This window comes from Rhipicephalus microplus, chromosome 2 (assembly GCF_043290135.1).
Source record: "Rhipicephalus microplus isolate Deutch F79 chromosome 2, USDA_Rmic, whole genome shotgun sequence".
In the NCBI taxonomy this organism is placed as follows: Eukaryota; Metazoa; Arthropoda; class Arachnida; order Ixodida; family Ixodidae; genus Rhipicephalus; species Rhipicephalus microplus.
The window spans coordinates 199,555,754-199,573,239 of NC_134701.1; the positions used below are offsets into that span (position 1 = coordinate 199,555,754).

Below are 17,486 nucleotides of genomic sequence, written 5' to 3' on the forward strand. Positions count from 1 at the left end.
AAAGACTCCTTCGTGTCACTTTGCGCAGCTGTGCTTGTGGTGTAGCGGTTATCACATCCGCCTAACACGCGGAAGGCCCCAGGTTCGATACCTGGCAGACACAAGAGCATTTCTTTACTTAGTTTCAATATACTTCATTGAACAAAGACTCATTCATGAGAGCTCTGCACAGCTGTGTTTGTGGTGTAGTGGTTATCACATGCGCTTTACACGCGGAAGGCCCCAGGTCAGATCTCTGGCAGGCACTAGAGCACTTCTTTTTTACAGTTTCAATATACGTCATTGAACAAAGACTCATTCGTGAGAGCTCTGCACAGCTGTGCTTGTGGTGTAGTGGTTATCACATCCGCTTTACGCGCGGAAGGCACCAGGTTGGATCCCTGGCAGGAACGAGAGCATTTCTTTTTTTACAGTTTCAATATACGTCTTTGAACAAAGACTCATTCGTGAGAGCTCTGCACAGCTGTGCTTGTGGTGTAGCGGTTATCACATCCGCCTAACACGCGGAAGGCCTCAGGTTCGATCCCTGACAGGCACAAGAGCACTTATTTTTTACAGTTTCAATATACGTAATTGAACAAAGGCTCATTCGTGAGAGCTCTGCACATGTGTGCTTGTGGTGTAGTGGTTATCACATCCGCCTTACACCCGGAAGGCGCCAGGTTCGATCTCTGGAAGGCACAAGAGCACTTCTCTTTTACAGTTTCAATGTACGTCATTGCACAAAGGCTCATTCGTGAGACATCTGCACAGCTGTGCTTGTGGTGTAGTGATTCCACTTCCGGCCACGACAGTGAACGGACGTGTTTATCATGTGCTCCCGCGTAGGGGCGGTTTCAGCGGCCCGTGTGGGCCGCGGTATCAGGTGTACCGAAAAGCCAGGCGAAGATTTCCAGGTTGTTCTGCCTCAGCTGCCTTCAGGTGATTCCGTTTTGCACACGGTTTTTTTGCACGGAAACTTGAAAGCCAGGCCATATCGAGTGGAGCATGTCCGAGACAGCCTTGCTCGTCTTTCGCTGCTGCCGGAAGTGGTTGCCCTAGGGGCATACCAAATGAATCATGTATGGGCAGTGACGTTCAAGGATGATGAGGGTAAAAAGAAGATGCTGGCGGCGGAGTCTTTTGATCTAAAGGACCATCGCTGTATGGTGGTTGACCCCCGTGATCGAGGTGTGCGGCTGAAGTTGTACTGGCTTCTTCATGGCGTGCCGGACGAGGCTGTGCGAGTCGCCTTAACGCCCTACGGAAAAGTGACCGAGATAAGCAGAGATAAATGGAAGGTGCAGGGTTGCAATGATAAAGGTTCAACCACGCGGTCGGTCACGCTGAGGCTACACGCGGGCGTGTCCGTGGACGACCTGCCACACCAACTGCGAGTTGCGGAGGATATGGCGCTCGTCGTAATTCCTGGCAGAGCACCGCTATGCCTCCGATGCCGGGCTATCGGACACATTCGACGGGATTGCCGCGTGCCGCGCTGTGGGGTCTGTCGTCGCTATGGCCACGATGACGCCCACTGTGTGAGGTCGTACGCCAGCATTGCGGGCCCAGGCCAAACAGACGAAGTGTCTGAACACCTGATGGATGCCGTGGATGCCGAAGAAGCGAGCAGGGAAGACGGTTATACGGAAGGCCCTGCCACGCCCCCTGAACAGTCTTCTGGGGCCGCACTGGAATCTACCAATAAAGGCGACAAGCACTCTGGTGCGCCAGGAACGAATTTAGACACGGCAGCAGTAGAGAACGACGCTACAGCAGCGAGCAAGTCATCTTCAGCTGCGCGAGAGGGCGGCCCGGAAGCAACGGACGCCGAGATGACCAAGGCCGGTGCTATCGCTTTTAAGCGAGCTCGTGAAACACCTGACCGTACCGGAAATGTTGACACGTCGGCCATCAATGAACCTCCAACAAAGACGGCGACTGGTCGTCGGCCTACCTTTAAACCACGACCAAACCTGTCTCCTGACCGTAGGGGCACTCAAACGTCGGCCCCGCCGTAGCGGAGGAGACGTTCCGAGGCTTTCTACGCTGAGCACACGCAACCACTGTTGCGACGTGAGTATGACACCTGACGAAACAACCTTCAAGAAATGGCGACTAACTTTAAAACTGGTATTTGCATCGCGACGTTGAACTCAAGAGGCCTGTGTTCGCGCAGGAGACAATGCCAGATTAGTCGCATTTTGTTAGAAAACGACATAGACCTCCTGGCTGTACAAGAAACTAAAATGGAAAGTGAAGAACAAACGGAGCAAATGGTTCAAGTTTTTCGCTCTAGGTACAATGTCTGCGTTTGTCATGCTGTTGGGCGGTCAGGAGGCTGTGTCGTTTTCATACGTAGTAGTATCGCGGTTGTTGAAAATGTGTCTACCTGCGATAGCGGTAGGCTGGTTGTGTGCGACTTCAGTGTTTCTGGAATGCCTTGGCGCGTTGTGTGTGTTTATGCACCGAATAGATCGCACGAACGGGAATTTTTTTTCAGAGCGATTGAAGGATTCTTGAAAACGGAAAGAAATGTTGTGGTTCTAGGCGACTTCAATTGTGTCTGTAGAGCTGAGGATAAGACAACGAGCTTCAATGTGCGCGATAGAAGCGCTGAGCTGTTGAATAAAATAGTGAACGAGACAGGGCTGGAAGATGTCGGTTATGTAATGACGCGAGAGGGTGAAGTAGGATATACGCACTTTCAAGGTCATTCGCACGCGAGGTTAGACAGAATATATTTGTCGGCAAAGTTGGTGCCACTATGCTCATCTTATCAAATTCAACATCTTAGTTTTAGTGATCATTGTCTGGTCAAGGTCAACATTGGCGAAAAACGTAAGGCTGCGAAGTTTAATTGGTTTCTATGGAAATTTAATGAAAAGCTGCTGCAAGATGAAATATTTGTCACAAAAACCAAAGAATGTCTTTCAAATGCTCTTCGTTTGGAGACCAATAACTTCATAGCTGTGTGGGAGCAAATGAAGTGTGATATAAAGATGATAGCGATTGAAAGAGCCTGTGTATTACGTAATCGGGAAAGGCAACAAGAGAGGCAGTTACAAAGCGAACTAGACTACATGTTAAGCGTAGAAAATGAAGTGCCGGGAAAATTTAAGAAAGAAATAAAGGAGGCGAAAGCAAAGCTCGAATTCATCGACGACGAAAAGTACCGCGGAGCAATGATAAGGGCTCGCACTGAACGGCTGTGGATGGGTGAAACGCCCACTAAGCGGGTGCTCAGTGAAGAAAAGAAACATGCAGCAAACAAAGAGATAAATGAAATTCGATACCGCAATTACATTACCCGGGACCGCGAACAGATAAAGCACGCCTTTGTCGAGTTTTATACGCAACTCCTTAGCCATACAATCAATGACCCCGAACGATTCAAAGAGGACTTTCTGACCCTTATGCCGAGATTGGAAGACTCTGAGCGGGAGCTACTGGAAGTAGAAATCACTGTGGCAGAAATTGAATCAGCTATAGATAACCTGGGTAACGGCAAGTCACCAGGGCCGGATGGGCTTGGTGCTGCCATATACAAATTTTTTAAGACAGAAATGGCACTGGCATTACACCGAGTGATCAGAGAATGCTACGACAAGCAGCAAACACCTCATTCATTTAGGACAGCACACGTAGTATTAATCCCCAAAACTGATGACCCCGCAAAGCTACTTTCAGTGGAATCCTACCGACCTATCAGTTTGAGCAACACTGACTATAAAATATACACGAAGGTCCTAGCAAGACGGCTCCAAAGTGTTGTCACATCCCTTGTCGGCCCGCATCAGACATGTGGGATTAAGGGCAGAACCATATTCACAAATATACACGTAACCAGAAGTATTCTAGAATGCTGTGATGCAAATAATGACCGCGTGGCCATGATTCAGCTAGACCTGCACAAAGCGTTCGATAAAGTCGTACATGAAATTTTGTTTTTATTGCTGGAACATGTGAATGTAGGAACTGTCATTACAGAAGGCGTTAGAATGGTGTATCATGACTGCAGGGCTAATTTAGTAATCAACAAAGAAGTAAGTGCTTCAATTCCTGCGCGCTCGAGCGTGAAGCAAGGTTGTGCCTTGTCGCCACTCCTTTTCGCGCTTTACTTAGAGCCCTTCTGTTTACGAATACTTGCATCACCAAGTATAAGAGGGTATACGTTTCTGACCAGTGGAATTAGAATTTTAGCCTATGCTGATGACGTCGCAGTGTTTTGCAGTGACAAAGAAAGTGTGCAAGAAGTTGTACGAATAGCTAGGGAATTCTGTGCAGCAACGGGCAGCGCAATCAGTTGGCCAAAATGTCTAGGCGTTTGGCATGGCCAGTGGCAAAGCACACCCGAAGTTTACTGTAACATGAATTGGAAAATCATGCCCGGAAAGTACCTCGGTGTGCCTTTGGATCACTACCGCAATGCTACGGAGTATTGGTCTGAGGAACGTCAACGCATTAAAAATTGTACTGATAAGTGGGGAGGTCGCAATTTATCAATGTTTGCAAAAGCGTCCGTGTGCAATGTATTTCTGATTGCAAAAGTGTTTTATGTATTACAAGTGTTAACCATGACCCGCACTTCGGTCCAGAAAATGCACCGAGTATTCGCGACCTTTATATGGGGGTCGCAGTGGGAGCGCACGAGCCGGTGCAATTTATTTCATAGGGTAAAATATGGTGGTCTGGGGCTTTTGCATTTGTTTTTTAAGCAGTTGGTGAGCAGATTCATGTTCGCTCGAGATCAAACTGACAATTTCTTGAGAACTGTGATCCAAGCAAGACTGCAGACCCCCTTATCTGATTTCGTCGTGTCATCTTTTTCCTTCGAAGCTGGACCACTCAGTCCTTATTTGCGAGAAGTAGTTACAGCTACACGCCTGCTCAAGGAAAGATTTTCGTACGAATACTTGTCCGACGTGACTAAAAAGAAACTGTATCGTGACCTTCTTGATGTCTTCCTGCCAGTGCCCGTCTACCGAGCTTCGTGCAGGCTAGGTTCTGAGCGTGACGTGTTTAAACGTGTTAAGAGAATGCCGGTCAGACCCTCTGTCAAAACATTCTTCTTTCAAGTGCATACCGGCACTCTCCCTGTACTGCCATGGCTAAAAAGTAAAGGGCTTTTTGTACCGTGGTCCGTCAACTGTCTAATCTGCGGCAAACCAGAAACGATAAATCATATCTTTCTCGACTGCCATGATGCTGTGTTCTTGTGGGACGTACTACAACGGACTATAAAAAAAGAACTACCTATCAACGCTTTTGGAATCCGTTTTCTTCCGTGTGCAGCTGCAGGGGAAGTGCCGAGTGACATGTTAATGTTGCTTTGCATGCATAGTGTGTGGAGGACAAGAATGGATGTTCGACATATGCGTGTAGACGCACGTTCAGCGAGAGACTATTTTGTTGAGAGTATGCTGTATACACGAGACGTGTTTAAAGCGCTGCCTGAACCCCCCGAGTGGTTACCTGTGCTCGACCAATTGGCTTCTGTGAAGCCTTTTTAAACCAAGTGCACTGGCCAAGTTGAAGCTGGTGTTTTAGTAAGTGTACATATTTTGTATGTATTTCCTTTGCTTGTGGTTATTAAAAGGCAATAAAGAAAAAAAAAAAAAAAAAAAAGCTTGTGGTGTAGTGGTTATCACATCCGCCTAACACGCGGAAGGCCCCAGGTTCGATCCCTGGCAGGCACAAGAGCGTTTCTTTTTTTAATTTCAATATACGTCATTGAACAAAGACTCATTCATGAGAGCTCTGCACAGCTGTGCTTGTGGTGTAGTGTTTATCACATCCGCTACACACGCGGAAGGCCCCAGATTCGATTCCTGTAGGCACAGGAGCATTTATTTTTTAATTTCTATATACGTCATTGAACAAAGACTCATTCATGAGAGCTCTGCACAGCTGTGCTTGTGGTGTAGTGGTTATCACATCCGCCTTACACGCGCAAGGCCCCAGGCTCGATCCCTGGCACACACAAGAGCACTTTTCTTTTACAGTTTCAATGTACGTCATTGCACAAAGGCTCATTCGTGAGACCTCTGCACAGCTGTGCTTGTGGTGTAGCGGTTATCACATCCGCCTAACACGCAGAAGGCACAGGTTCGATCCCTGGCAGGCACAAGAGCACTTCTTTTTTTACAGTTTCAATATACGTCATTGAACAAAGACTCAATCGTGAGAGCTCTGCACAGCTGTGCTTGCGGTGTAGTGGTTATCACATCCGCCTAACACGCGGAAGGCCCCAGGTTCGATCCCTGGCAGACACAAGAGCGTTTCTTTTTTAGTTTCAATATACGTCATTGAACAAAGACTCATTCATGAGAGCTCTGCACAGCTGTGCTTGTGGTGTAGCGGTTGTCACATCTGCCTAACACGCGGAAGGCCCCAGGTTCGATCCCTGGCAGGCACAAGAGCGTTTCTTTTTTTTAGTTTCAATATACGTCATTGAACAAAGACTCATTCATGAGAGCTCTGCACAGCTGTACTTGTGGTGTAGTGGTTATCACATCCGCTTAACACGCGGAAGGCCCCAGGTTCTATCCCTGGCAGGCACAAGAGCATTTTTTAGTTTCAATATACGTAATTGAACAAAGGCTCATTCGTGAGGGCTGTGCACAGCTGCGCTTGTGGTGTGGTGGTTATTACATCCGCCTAACACGCGGAAGGCCCCAGGTTCGATCCCTGGCAGGCACAAGAGCATTTCTTTTTTTAGTTTCAATATACGTCATTGAACAAAGACTCATTCATGAGAGCTCTGCACAGCTGTGCTTGTGGTGTAGTGGTTATCACATCCGCTTAACACGTGGAAAGCCCCAGGTTCGATCCCTGGCAGGCACAAGAGCACTTCATTTTTACAGTTTAAATATACGTCATTGAACAAAGGCTCATTTGTGAGAACTCTGCACAGCTGTGCCTGTGGTGTAGTGTTTATCACATCCACTTAACACGCGCAAGGCCCCAGGTTCGATCCCTGGCAAGCACAAGAGCACTTCTTTTTTACAGTTTCAATATACGTCATTGAACAAAGGCTGATTCGTGAGAGCTCTGCACAGCTGTGCTTGTGGTGTAGCGGTTATCACATCCGCCTAACACGCGGAAGGCCTCAGGTTCGATCCCTGACAGGCACAAGAGCACTTCTTTTTTACAGTTTCAATATACGTAATTGAACAAAGGCTCATTTATGAGAGTCTATACAGCCGTTCTTGTGGTGTAGTGGTTATCAAATCCGCTTCACACGCGGAAGGCCCCAGGTTTGATTCCTGTAGGCACAGGAGCATTTATTTTTTAATTTCAATATACGTCATTGAACAAAGACTCATTCATGAGAGCTCTGCACAGCTGTGCTTGTGGTGTAGTGGTTATCACATCCGCCTTACACGCAGAAGGCCCCAGGTTCGATCCCTGGCATGCACAAGAGCACTTCTTTATTACAGTTTCAATATACGTCATTGAACAAAGGCTCATTCGTGAGACCTCTGCAAAGCTGTGCTTGTGGTGTAGCGGTTGTCACATCCGCCTAACACGCGGAAGGCCCCAAGTTCGATCCCTGGCAGGGACAAGAGCACTTCTTTTTTTACAGTTTCAATATACTTCATTGAACAAAGACTCCTTCGTGTCACTTTGCGCAGCTGTGCTTGTGGTGTAGCGGTTATCACGTCCGCCTAACACGCGGAAGGCCCCAGGTTCAATACCTGGCAGACACAAGAGCATTTCTTTATTTAGTTTCAATATACGTCATTGAACAAAGACTCATTCATGAGAGCTCTGCACAGCTGTGTTTGTGGTGTAGTGGTTATCACATGCGCTTAACACGCGGAAAGCCCCAGGTCCGATCTCTGGCAGGCACTAGAGCACTTCTTTTTTACAGTTTCAATATACGTCATTGAACAAAGACTCATTCGTGAGAGCTCTGCACAGCTGTGCTTGTGGTGTAGTGGTTATCACATCCGCTTTACGCGCGGAAGGCACCAGGTTGGATCCCTGGCAGGAACGAGAGCATTTCTTTTTTTACAGTTTCAATATGCGTCTTTGAACAAAGACTCATTCGTGAGAGCTCTGCACAGCTGTGCTTGTGGTGTAGTGGTTATCACATCCGCCTTACACGCGGAAGGCCCCAGGTTCGATCCCTGGCAAGCACAAGAGCACTTCTTTTTTACAGTTTAAATATACGTCATTGAACAAAGGCTCATTTGTAAGAGCTCTGCACAGCTGTGCTTGTGGTGTAGTGGTTTACACATCCGCTTAACACGCGGAAGGCCCCAGGTTCGATCCCTGGCAGGCACAAGAGCATTTTTTTAGTTTTAATATACGTATTTGAACAAAGGCTCATTCGTGAGGGCTGTGCACAGCTGCGCTTGTGGTGTAGTGGTTATACATCTGCCTAACACGCGGAAGGCCCCAGGTTCGATCCCTGGCAGGCACAAGAGCATTTCTTTTTTTAGTTTCAATATACGTCATTGAACAAAGACTCATTCATGAGAGCTCTGCACAGCTGTGTTTGTGGTGTAGTGGTTATCACATGCGCTTAACACGCGGAAGGCCCCAGGTCCGATCTCTGGCAGGCACTAGAGCACTTCTTTCTTACAGTTTCAATATACGTCATTGAACAAAGACTCATTCGTGAGAGCTCTGCACAGCTGTGCTTGTGGTGTAGTGGTTATCACATCCGCTTTACGCGCGGAAGCCACCAGGTTGGATCCCTGGCAGGAACGAGAGCATATCTTTTTTTACAGTTTCAATATACGTCTTTGAACAAAGACTCATTCGTGAGAGCTCTGCACAGCTGTGCTTGTGGTGTAGTGGTTATCACATCTGCCTTACACGCGGAAGGCCCCAGGTTCGATCCCTGGCAGGCACAAGAGCGCTTCTTTTTTACAGTTTAAATATACGTCATTGAACAAAGGCTCATTTGTGAGAGCTCTGCACAGCTGTGCTTGTGGTGTAGTGTTTATCACATCCACTTAACACGCGCAAGGCCCCAGGTTCGATCCCTGGCAAGCACAAGAGCACTTCTTTTTTACAGTTTCAATATACGTCATTGAACAAAGGCTGATTCGTGTCACTTTGCGCAGCTGTGCTTGTGGTGTAGCGGTTATCACGTCCGCCTAACACGCGGAAGGCCCCAGGTTCGATACCTGGCAGACACAAGAGCATTTCTTTATTTAGTTTCAATATACGTCATTGAACAAAGACTCATTCATGAGAGCTCTGCACAGCTGTGCTTGTGGTGTAGTGGTTATCACATCCGCTTAACACGCGGAAGGCCCCAGGTTCGATCCCTGGCAGGCACAAGAGCATTTTTGTAGTTTCAATATACGTAGTTGAACGAAGGCTCATTCGTGAGGGCTGCGCACAGCTGCGCTTGTGGTGTAGTCATTCTTTTGTCGGCACTCACGCGCGTCGGACGCAAGAATCATGTGCTCCGTAGGAGCGGCGTTTGCGGCACATACTAGCCGCGGTAACAGGATGACCGAAGACCAAGACGCAGGATATGAGATTATTTTGCCACCACTGCCCCTGCCCAAGGGACGCGTCGCGCAAAACACCGTGTTTTTACACGGTGATGTGCGTGGCAGACCGTATCGAGTCGAAGATTTCCGAGACGCGCTCGGACCTACAGGACTGCTGCCGGAGGTGTTGGCACTGGGGGCCTACCAGATAAATCATGTCTGGGCAGTCACCATGAACAACGCGGACGCTACGAAACGCTTGCTGGATGTGAAGGAGTTGAAAGTCAAGGGCCGACGCTGCATCATCGTAGACCCCCAGGATCAGCAGGTGCGGCTGCGTCTTCATTGGCTGCTGTATGGCGTCAACGATGAAGACGTGCGAACGGCGTTGGCGGCTTATGGGAAGGTCGTACAAGTCACAAGGGAGCATTGGCGTGTTCAGGGTGTCAGCGACAAGGGTTCAACCACACGTACTGTGCTTCTTAAGCTCAAGAGTGGCGTGAAGGTTGAAGATCTCCCCCATCAAATCAGGGTGGCTGGTGAACTGGCACTTGTGGTTGCACCTGGTCGGCCAATGCAGTGTCTGCGCTGCCAAGGTACCGGACATGTTAGAAGAGAGTGTAAGGTACCCCGATGCTCGCGTTGTCGGCGGTTCGGCCACAGCGAAGACGCGTGCATGCGCACGTACGCATCGGCTATCGGATCAGCCGAAGGTGACGACACAGCAGAGTTGGTGATGGAGGTGACCGAGGCTGAAGACGCGGCGAAAGGTGCAGGTGACGCGGTGAACCCTGAACCTTCAACAGGTACAGTTACACCGACTGGTGGTGATGAGCCAACAGCCAAAGCAGACATAGCATCTGGGGAGGTGGTTACTCAAGAGCCAACCAGCCAAACCGAAGAAGGCTTTACAAGCACCTCATCGAAGGAGCCTGAGCCGGTGGAATTAACCGAACTTCCAGTGTCGTGCGAGAGCATCAGTGGTGGGGCGCCAAGCAAAAGACCCCGCGAGCAGTCTGCAGGACGGCGTGAGGCGTCCAGCGAAAAGCAAGAAGAGGGGCCACCTGCGAAGGCGACTTCGTTCAGACGCAGCAGCACAAGGCTGCGTCCCAACCCGATATCGGACAATCACTGGCCACCTTTGTCCTCCAGTGGCACGGGTCCACCTGGAGGCTCCGAAGATGTCTAGCTCTATGCTAGACGCTGAAGGTAAGCATCATGCCCCGGGCTAACTTCTTAACTGTGTACCGAAACTTTGAGTAGTGAAACTTTGAGCTGTTGCACCGAAACTTAGAGTGGCAACGTTAAATGTTCGAGGTCTCGCCGCCAAGCGGAAACAGAGCCAAGTCTACAGGCTACTTGTGGATCATGATCTGGATGTACTTGCTGTACAAGAAACAAAAGTAGACGGTGAGGAGGAGACCCGGGGCATGGTGCTGAGGTTTACGGCGCGTTACCACGCAATTGTAACTCAAGCAATAGGCACTTCTGCTGGCTGTGTTTTGTTCATTAAGAAGTTACCGGGTCTGGTAGTGCAAGATACTTTCTCTTGCCCGTCTGGTAGATTGGTTTCCTGTGATTTTGTATTCAATGATTGTCAGTGGCGTATAGTGTGTATTTATGCACCAACCATTTGCGAGGAGCGATCAAATTTTTTTTCAAGCCTAAAGCAGCCCTTCACTTTGGAAAGGAAATATGTATTACTGGGTGATTTTAACTGCGTCCTCAATGGGCGAGATCGAGCAAATGGACGCGCCAATTACGATAAAAGTTGTAGGACGCTAGCGGACGTAGTTACTCAATTCGAGTTAGAAGACGTGGGCAGCTGTATGGAAGGAACGCGGGAGGTGCGTTTCACACATTTTCAGGGGAATAGCCATGCGCGCCTTGATCGCATTTACGTGTCGCTAGAATTAATAGCCCACTGCAAGACATATGCTGTTTGCCCAATACACTTTAGCGATCATTGTTTAGGTAAATGTGATATGGGAGAGAAAACACAAGGTGGAACTTTCTCATGGGAGCTGTGGAAGATGAATTCCACTTTGATCACTGACGAATATTTCTTAGATCAGGTTATGAACTGCATCAATGAAATAAAAAAGGGTGATGGAAATAAACTTGCAGAACAATGGGAAGAGTTCAAGCAGCAAATGAAAATAACAGCTATTGATCGTTCATGCGCATTGAGTTATGAAAAGAAAAAGAAAGAAAAAGAACTCCGAAAGACTTTGGAAAGACTAGTAGACTTGGAGTGCAGACAACCGGGAGAGTATAAAATTGACATACGCAACATTAAGCAGAAACTTGCACTACATGACGAGGAACGCTACCGCGGTGCACTCGTCCGTGCTAGGGCCGAGGCTTTAGCGGCTGGAGAGACGCCAACCAAAAGAGCGTTAGGGGTGGAGAAAACGAACGCTCGACGGAATCATATCGAGAAAATAGAGAAGGATGGTCACGAAGTAACTGATACGGACAGCATTTTATCCGTATTTTCAAGTCATTTTGAAAACCTTTTTGCGTGTAGACAGGCAAACCTAGAAAGATTTAAAGACGAATATTTAGGACTCATGCCGCAAGTGAGTGAGGAAGTGAAAAACGCTTTGGCATTATCTATATCTGCATCTGAAGTTGAACGGGCGATTGATAAGTTAAATCCTGGGAAATCTCCAGGACCAGATGGTCTTTGTGCCAAGTGGTACAAATGTTTTAAAAGCGAATTGTCTTGCGGGCGTTTTTAACGGGCGTTTTACTTGCGGGCGTTTTTAACGAGGCATATGAGGAAAAGAAATTACCACCATCCTTTGGTGAATCGCGTACCGTTCTGATTCCGAAAACAGACGAGGTTGAAAAGCTCTGGCACGTCACAGCGTACAGGCCAATCGCACTGACAAACGTAGACTACAAAATATTAATGAAAATTTTGGCGGCCAGACTTCAGTCAGTAATAAAAGATATCGTCGGTCCACACCAAACGTGTGGAATAAAAGGTCGGTCCATAGTTACAAACGTTCATAAAATGCGATCCGTGCTCGAATGTGTTGAAACCTGTCATGCTCGTGTGGCCATACTCCAGCTGGATCTGGAGAAAGCGTTTGATTGCGTTTCCCACGCTCTTTTGTTTGCAGTATTGAAGCACATTAATGTTGGTAAGATAATTATTGACGGAGTAGCCATGGCATATCAGAACGGTAGTACGAGACTAATTATCAACAAGACATTGGGCCCCCCCATAAGAATCGAGCGCTCAGTGCGTCAAGGTTGCCCTGTTAGTCCACTTTTGTTTTGCATCTATATTGAAACTTTATGTCAGTCGATATTGCAGAATGACATCATTAATGGGTTTAGAGTACAATCTTCAAAGGTCAAACTACTCGCATACGCTGATGATGTTGCGATTTGTAGCACTACCTATGTCGGTATTGAAGAATCAATCAGAGTTTCTAAATATTTCGCCGAAGTTACAGGAAGCCACATAAACTGGGGTAAATGCCTCGGCTTCTGGCATGGATATTGGCCTTCAACACCAGAATTTTTCGCAGCCATTAAATGGACAAGAACGCCAGTTAAATATCTTGGAGTACCGCTCGAGTCATACAAAAGTACTGACGAATATTGGACACAGCAAACGAAAGAAATTAAAGAAAAAGCGAATAGGTGGAATGCAACTTATCTGTCCATGTTTGCTAGGGCTACTGCATGCAACTGGTTTTTTGTGTCTAAGCTGTGGTATGTGATGCAAGTGCTGTACTGTTCCCGGGTCAATGTGCAAAAATTACATCGGGTGTTTGCAATACTTGTGTGGGGGTCTAGCTGGGAAAGGTGCAGTCGCACAAATTTGTTTAGACGGGTGAAGTGTGGAGGCCTTGGGCTAGGACATCTGTTTATCAAGCAGTTAGTAAATAGGTTTTTCTTTTTTCGTGAGACAATAGATCCTTTCCTACTAACAGTGTGTCAAACAAGACTAAGTAGACTGTTGCCCGAGTTTGTTGTGAGCACCCATGTTACCCCAGGGGCTGTGCAAGGATACATGAAAGAAGTAGTGGCCAGCGTGCGGTTTTTGTGTGTTCGCTTTTCAACTGACTACCTGTGGTCTGTTGGAAAGAAAAAACTGTACAAAGATTTATGTGACACGATGCTCCCCGTCCCACTGTACAGAGTGCTATATACAGCACGCAAGGGCCAGAACGTACTTAAACGAGCAAAAAAAATGCCAGCAGCTCCAAGTGCGAAAACGTTCTTTTTCAAATTACACACTGGAACACTTCCTGTAAGAACCTTCCTAGAGGAGCGTGGGTTTTATATGCCTTGGGGATCTCACTGTCTAATCTGTAAGAAACCGGAAACTATCGACCATGTTTTCCTGCACTGTTGGGAAGTTTATTTTTGGGACGTATTACAAAGGACAATCAAAAAAGAGTTTCCGTTAGACCCTCATGGTATCAGGTATTTGGCAATAGAGAACGAGGATGGATTACCTTTCGATTTTATCATGATGACTGCCTTGCACAGTATATGGCGCTCTAGAATGGCTGGATTTCATTGTGACCCAGACAGAAGACCAGCAAGAGAGTATTTTAAGGAAAGCATCTCGAGATTACTTGAGGTAGTAAGAACAGACGAATGTGTACCTTTGTGGGTAGAAAGGGTTGAAGCCCTACTGACCAAGAAGGAATTCTAGGATGCGATGTGTTATAGTTATGTTTTAAGTTTTTTTTGTATTGTATGTAGTGAATTGTAATATATCTTAGTAACCCGTTTGTGAAGTTTACCGGAAATAAAGAAAATAAAAGCTTGTGGTGTAGTGGTTATTACATCCGCCTAACACACGGAAGGCCCCAGGTTCGATCCCTGGCAGGCACAAGAGCATTTCTTTTTTTAGTTTCAATATACGTCATTGAACAAAGACTCATTCATGAGAGCTCTGCACAGCTGTGCTTGTGGTGTAGTGGTTATCACATCCGCTTAACACGTGGAAAGCCCCAGGTTCGATCCCTGGCAGGCACAAGAGCACTTCTTTTTTACAGTTTCAATATACGCAATTGAACAAAGGCTCATTCGTGAGAGCTCTGAACAGCTGTGCTTGTGGTGTAGTGGTTATCACATCCGCCTAACACGCAGAAGGCCCCAGGTTCGATCCGTTGCAGGCACAAGAGCATTTCTTTTTTATTTTCAATATACGTCATTGAACAAAGACTCATTGATGAGAGCTCTGCACAGCTGTGCTTGTGGTGTAGTGGTTATCACATCCACTTAACACGTGGAAAGCCCCAGGTTCGATCCCTGGCAGGCACAAGAGCACTTCTTTTTTACAGTTTCAATATACGCAATTGAACAAAGGCTCATTCGTGAGAGCTCTGAACAGCTGTGCTTGTGGTGTAGTGGTTATCACATCCGCCTAACACGCGTAAGGCCCCAGGTTCGATCCCTGACAGGCACAAGAGCACTTCTTTTTTTACAGTTTCAATATACGTAATTGAACAAAGGCTCATTCGTGAGAGCTCTATACAGCCGTGCTTGTGGTGTAGTGGTTATCACATCCACTTAATACGCGGAAGGCCCCAGGTTCGATCCCTGGCAGGCACAAGAGCATTTCTTTTTTTAGTTTCAATATACGTCATTGAACAAAGACTCATTCATGAGAGCTCTGCACAGCTGTGCTTGTGGTGTAGTGGTTATCACATCCGCTTAACACGTGGAAAGCCCCAGGTTCGATCCCTGGCAGGCACAAGAGCACTTCTTTTTTACAGTTTCAATATACGCAATTGAACAAAGGCTCATTCGTGAGAGCTCTGAACAGCTGTGCTTGTGGTGTAGTGGTTATCACATCCGCCTAACACGCAGAAGGCCCCAGGTTCGATCCGTTGCAGGCACAAGAGCACTTCTTTTTTCACAGTTTCAATATACTTCATTGAACAACGACTCATTTGTGAGAGCTCTGCTCAACTGTCCTTGTGGTGTAGTGTTTATCGCATCCGCCTTACGCGCGGAAGTACCAGGTTCGATCCCTGCCAGGCACGAGAGCATTTTTTTTTACAGTTTCAATATACGTCTTTGAACAAAGACTAATTCATGAGAGCTCTGCACAACTGTGCTTGTGATGTAGTGGTTATCACATCCACTTAACTCGCGGAAGGCCCCAGGTTCTATCCCTGGCAGGATAAGAGCACTTCTTCTTTACAGTTTAAATATACGTCATTGAACAAAGGCTCATTCGTGAGAGCTCTGCACAGTTGTGCTTGTGGTGTAGTGGTTGTCACATCCGCCTAACACGCGGAAGGCCCCAGGTTCGATTCCTGGCAGGCACAAGAGCATTTCTTTTTTTTCAATATACGTCATTGAACAAAGGCTCATTCGTGAGAGATCTGCACAGCTGTGCTTGTGGTGTAGTGTTATCACATCCACTCAACACGCGGAAGGCCCCAGGTTCGATCCCTGACAGGCACAAGAGAACTTCTTTTTTACACTTTCAATATACGTCATTGAACGAAGGCTCATTCGTGAGAGGTCTGCAAAGCTGTGCTTGTGGTGTAGTGGTTATCACATCCACTTAATACGCGGAAGGCGCCAGGTTCGATCTCTGGCAGGCACAAGAGCACTTCTCTTTTACAGTTTCAATATACGTCATTGCACAAAGGCTCATTCGTGAGACCTCTGCACAGCTGTGCTTGTGGTGTAGCGGTGGTCACATCCGCCTAACACGCAGAAGGCACAGGTTCGATCCCTGGCAGGCACAAGAGCACTTCTTTTTTTTTGCAGTTTCAATATACGTCATTGAACAAAGACTCAATCGTGAGAGCTCTGCACAGCTGTGCTTGTGGTGTAGCGGTGGTCACATCCGCCTAACACGCAGAAGGCACAGGTTCGATCCCTGGCAGGCACAAGAGCACTTCTTTTTTTTGCAGTTTCAATATACGTCATTGAACAAAGACTCAATCGTGAGAGCTCTGCACAGCTGTGCTTGTGGTGTAGTGGTTATCACATCCGCCTAACACGCGGAAGGCCCCAGGTTCGATCCCTGGCAGGCACAAGAGCGTTTCTTTTTTTAGTTTCAATATACGTCATTGAACAAAGACTCATTCATGAGAGCTCTGCACAGCTGTGCTTGTCGTGTAGTGGTTATCACATCCGCTTAACACGCGCAAGGCCCCAGGTACGATCCCTGGCAGGCACAAGAGCATTTTTTAGTTTCAACATACGTAATTGAACAAAGGCTCATTCGTGAGGGCTGTGCACAGCTGTGCTTGTGGTGTAGTGGTTATTACATCCGCCTAACACGCGGAAGGCCCCAGGTTCGATCCCTGGCAGGCACAAGAGCATTTCTTTTTTTAGTTTCAATATACGTCATTGAACAAAGACTCATTCATGAGAGCTCTGCACAGCTGTGCTTGTGGTGTAGTGGTTATTACATCCGCTTAACACGTGGAAAGCCCCAGGTTCGATCCCTGGCAGGCACAAGAGCACTTCTTTTTTACAGTTTCAATATACGCAATTGAACAAAGGCTCATTCGTGAGAGCTCTGAACAGCTGTGCTTGTGGTGTAGTGGTTATCACATCCGCCTAACACGCAGAAGGCCCCAGGTTCGATCCCTTGCAGGCACAAGCGCACTTCTATTTTCACAGTTTCAATATACTTCATTGAACAACGACTCATTGATGAGAGCTCTGCACAGCTGTGCTTGTGGTGTAGTGGTTATCACATCCACTTAATACGCGAAAGGCCCCAGGTTCGATCTCTGGCAGGCAGAAGAGCACTTCCTTTTTACAGTTTCAATATACGTCATTTAACAAAGGTTCATTCGTGAGAGCTCTGCTCAGATGTGCTTGTGGTGTAGCGGTTATCACATCCGCCTAACACGCGGAAGACCCCAGGTTCGATCCCTGGCAGGCACAAGAGCACTTCCGTTTTTACAGTTTCAATATACGTCATTTAACAAAGGTTCATTCGTGAGAGCTCTGCACAGCTGTGCTTGTGGTGTAGCGGTTATCACATCCGCTTCACACGCGGAAGGCCCCAGGTTCAATCCCTGGCAGGCACGAGAGCAT

General features: G+C 47.3%; 32 non-coding genes across 32 annotated transcripts; all 32 read left to right on the plus strand.

The window, feature by feature from the left end:
- The first annotated feature begins 30 nt into the window (after window positions 1-30).
- Window positions 31-103, plus strand: TRNAV-AAC (transfer RNA valine (anticodon AAC)). Its single transcript has one exon. It is a non-coding gene; the product is annotated as a tRNA-Val (tRNA).
- Window positions 104-465: 362 nt separating this feature from the next.
- Window positions 466-538, plus strand: TRNAV-AAC (transfer RNA valine (anticodon AAC)). The gene has a single exon. It is a non-coding gene; the product is annotated as a tRNA-Val (tRNA).
- A 5,067-nt stretch (window positions 539-5,605) lies between these two features.
- On the plus strand, window positions 5,606-5,678 carry TRNAV-AAC (transfer RNA valine (anticodon AAC)). The gene has a single exon. It is a non-coding gene; the product is annotated as a tRNA-Val (tRNA).
- Window positions 5,679-6,036: 358 nt separating this feature from the next.
- On the plus strand, window positions 6,037-6,108 carry TRNAV-AAC (transfer RNA valine (anticodon AAC)). Its single transcript has one exon. It is a non-coding gene; the product is annotated as a tRNA-Val (tRNA).
- Window positions 6,109-6,181: 73 nt separating this feature from the next.
- TRNAV-AAC (transfer RNA valine (anticodon AAC)) lies at window positions 6,182-6,254 on the plus strand. Its single transcript has one exon. It is a non-coding gene; the product is annotated as a tRNA-Val (tRNA).
- A 70-nt stretch (window positions 6,255-6,324) lies between these two features.
- TRNAV-AAC (transfer RNA valine (anticodon AAC)) lies at window positions 6,325-6,397 on the plus strand. The gene has a single exon. It is a non-coding gene; the product is annotated as a tRNA-Val (tRNA).
- A 72-nt stretch (window positions 6,398-6,469) lies between these two features.
- Window positions 6,470-6,542, plus strand: TRNAV-AAC (transfer RNA valine (anticodon AAC)). The gene has a single exon. It is a non-coding gene; the product is annotated as a tRNA-Val (tRNA).
- Window positions 6,543-6,608: 66 nt separating this feature from the next.
- Window positions 6,609-6,681, plus strand: TRNAV-AAC (transfer RNA valine (anticodon AAC)). The gene has a single exon. It is a non-coding gene; the product is annotated as a tRNA-Val (tRNA).
- Window positions 6,682-6,752: 71 nt separating this feature from the next.
- On the plus strand, window positions 6,753-6,825 carry TRNAV-AAC (transfer RNA valine (anticodon AAC)). Its single transcript has one exon. It is a non-coding gene; the product is annotated as a tRNA-Val (tRNA).
- Window positions 6,826-7,042: 217 nt separating this feature from the next.
- On the plus strand, window positions 7,043-7,115 carry TRNAV-AAC (transfer RNA valine (anticodon AAC)). The gene has a single exon. It is a non-coding gene; the product is annotated as a tRNA-Val (tRNA).
- Window positions 7,116-7,328: 213 nt separating this feature from the next.
- TRNAV-UAC (transfer RNA valine (anticodon UAC)) lies at window positions 7,329-7,401 on the plus strand. The gene has a single exon. It is a non-coding gene; the product is annotated as a tRNA-Val (tRNA).
- A 72-nt stretch (window positions 7,402-7,473) lies between these two features.
- Window positions 7,474-7,546, plus strand: TRNAV-AAC (transfer RNA valine (anticodon AAC)). Its single transcript has one exon. It is a non-coding gene; the product is annotated as a tRNA-Val (tRNA).
- Window positions 7,547-7,618: 72 nt separating this feature from the next.
- On the plus strand, window positions 7,619-7,691 carry TRNAV-AAC (transfer RNA valine (anticodon AAC)). The gene has a single exon. It is a non-coding gene; the product is annotated as a tRNA-Val (tRNA).
- A 362-nt stretch (window positions 7,692-8,053) lies between these two features.
- Window positions 8,054-8,126, plus strand: TRNAV-UAC (transfer RNA valine (anticodon UAC)). The gene has a single exon. It is a non-coding gene; the product is annotated as a tRNA-Val (tRNA).
- Window positions 8,127-8,198: 72 nt separating this feature from the next.
- Window positions 8,199-8,271, plus strand: TRNAV-AAC (transfer RNA valine (anticodon AAC)). Its single transcript has one exon. It is a non-coding gene; the product is annotated as a tRNA-Val (tRNA).
- Window positions 8,272-8,338: 67 nt separating this feature from the next.
- Window positions 8,339-8,410, plus strand: TRNAV-AAC (transfer RNA valine (anticodon AAC)). The gene has a single exon. It is a non-coding gene; the product is annotated as a tRNA-Val (tRNA).
- A 362-nt stretch (window positions 8,411-8,772) lies between these two features.
- Window positions 8,773-8,845, plus strand: TRNAV-UAC (transfer RNA valine (anticodon UAC)). Its single transcript has one exon. It is a non-coding gene; the product is annotated as a tRNA-Val (tRNA).
- Window positions 8,846-9,061: 216 nt separating this feature from the next.
- TRNAV-AAC (transfer RNA valine (anticodon AAC)) lies at window positions 9,062-9,134 on the plus strand. Its single transcript has one exon. It is a non-coding gene; the product is annotated as a tRNA-Val (tRNA).
- Window positions 9,135-9,205: 71 nt separating this feature from the next.
- TRNAV-AAC (transfer RNA valine (anticodon AAC)) lies at window positions 9,206-9,278 on the plus strand. Its single transcript has one exon. It is a non-coding gene; the product is annotated as a tRNA-Val (tRNA).
- Window positions 9,279-14,374: 5,096 nt separating this feature from the next.
- On the plus strand, window positions 14,375-14,447 carry TRNAV-AAC (transfer RNA valine (anticodon AAC)). The gene has a single exon. It is a non-coding gene; the product is annotated as a tRNA-Val (tRNA).
- A 215-nt stretch (window positions 14,448-14,662) lies between these two features.
- Window positions 14,663-14,735, plus strand: TRNAV-AAC (transfer RNA valine (anticodon AAC)). Its single transcript has one exon. It is a non-coding gene; the product is annotated as a tRNA-Val (tRNA).
- A 72-nt stretch (window positions 14,736-14,807) lies between these two features.
- On the plus strand, window positions 14,808-14,880 carry TRNAV-AAC (transfer RNA valine (anticodon AAC)). Its single transcript has one exon. It is a non-coding gene; the product is annotated as a tRNA-Val (tRNA).
- Window positions 14,881-14,953: 73 nt separating this feature from the next.
- Window positions 14,954-15,026, plus strand: TRNAI-AAU (transfer RNA isoleucine (anticodon AAU)). The gene has a single exon. It is a non-coding gene; the product is annotated as a tRNA-Ile (tRNA).
- Window positions 15,027-15,097: 71 nt separating this feature from the next.
- On the plus strand, window positions 15,098-15,170 carry TRNAV-AAC (transfer RNA valine (anticodon AAC)). Its single transcript has one exon. It is a non-coding gene; the product is annotated as a tRNA-Val (tRNA).
- A 505-nt stretch (window positions 15,171-15,675) lies between these two features.
- TRNAV-AAC (transfer RNA valine (anticodon AAC)) lies at window positions 15,676-15,748 on the plus strand. Its single transcript has one exon. It is a non-coding gene; the product is annotated as a tRNA-Val (tRNA).
- Window positions 15,749-15,959: 211 nt separating this feature from the next.
- Window positions 15,960-16,032, plus strand: TRNAI-AAU (transfer RNA isoleucine (anticodon AAU)). The gene has a single exon. It is a non-coding gene; the product is annotated as a tRNA-Ile (tRNA).
- A 365-nt stretch (window positions 16,033-16,397) lies between these two features.
- On the plus strand, window positions 16,398-16,470 carry TRNAV-AAC (transfer RNA valine (anticodon AAC)). The gene has a single exon. It is a non-coding gene; the product is annotated as a tRNA-Val (tRNA).
- A 210-nt stretch (window positions 16,471-16,680) lies between these two features.
- TRNAV-AAC (transfer RNA valine (anticodon AAC)) lies at window positions 16,681-16,753 on the plus strand. Its single transcript has one exon. It is a non-coding gene; the product is annotated as a tRNA-Val (tRNA).
- Window positions 16,754-16,824: 71 nt separating this feature from the next.
- Window positions 16,825-16,897, plus strand: TRNAV-AAC (transfer RNA valine (anticodon AAC)). Its single transcript has one exon. It is a non-coding gene; the product is annotated as a tRNA-Val (tRNA).
- A 72-nt stretch (window positions 16,898-16,969) lies between these two features.
- On the plus strand, window positions 16,970-17,042 carry TRNAV-AAC (transfer RNA valine (anticodon AAC)). The gene has a single exon. It is a non-coding gene; the product is annotated as a tRNA-Val (tRNA).
- A 218-nt stretch (window positions 17,043-17,260) lies between these two features.
- Window positions 17,261-17,333, plus strand: TRNAV-AAC (transfer RNA valine (anticodon AAC)). The gene has a single exon. It is a non-coding gene; the product is annotated as a tRNA-Val (tRNA).
- Window positions 17,334-17,406: 73 nt separating this feature from the next.
- On the plus strand, window positions 17,407-17,479 carry TRNAV-CAC (transfer RNA valine (anticodon CAC)). The gene has a single exon. It is a non-coding gene; the product is annotated as a tRNA-Val (tRNA).
- The last annotated feature ends 7 nt before the right edge of the window (window positions 17,480-17,486 follow it).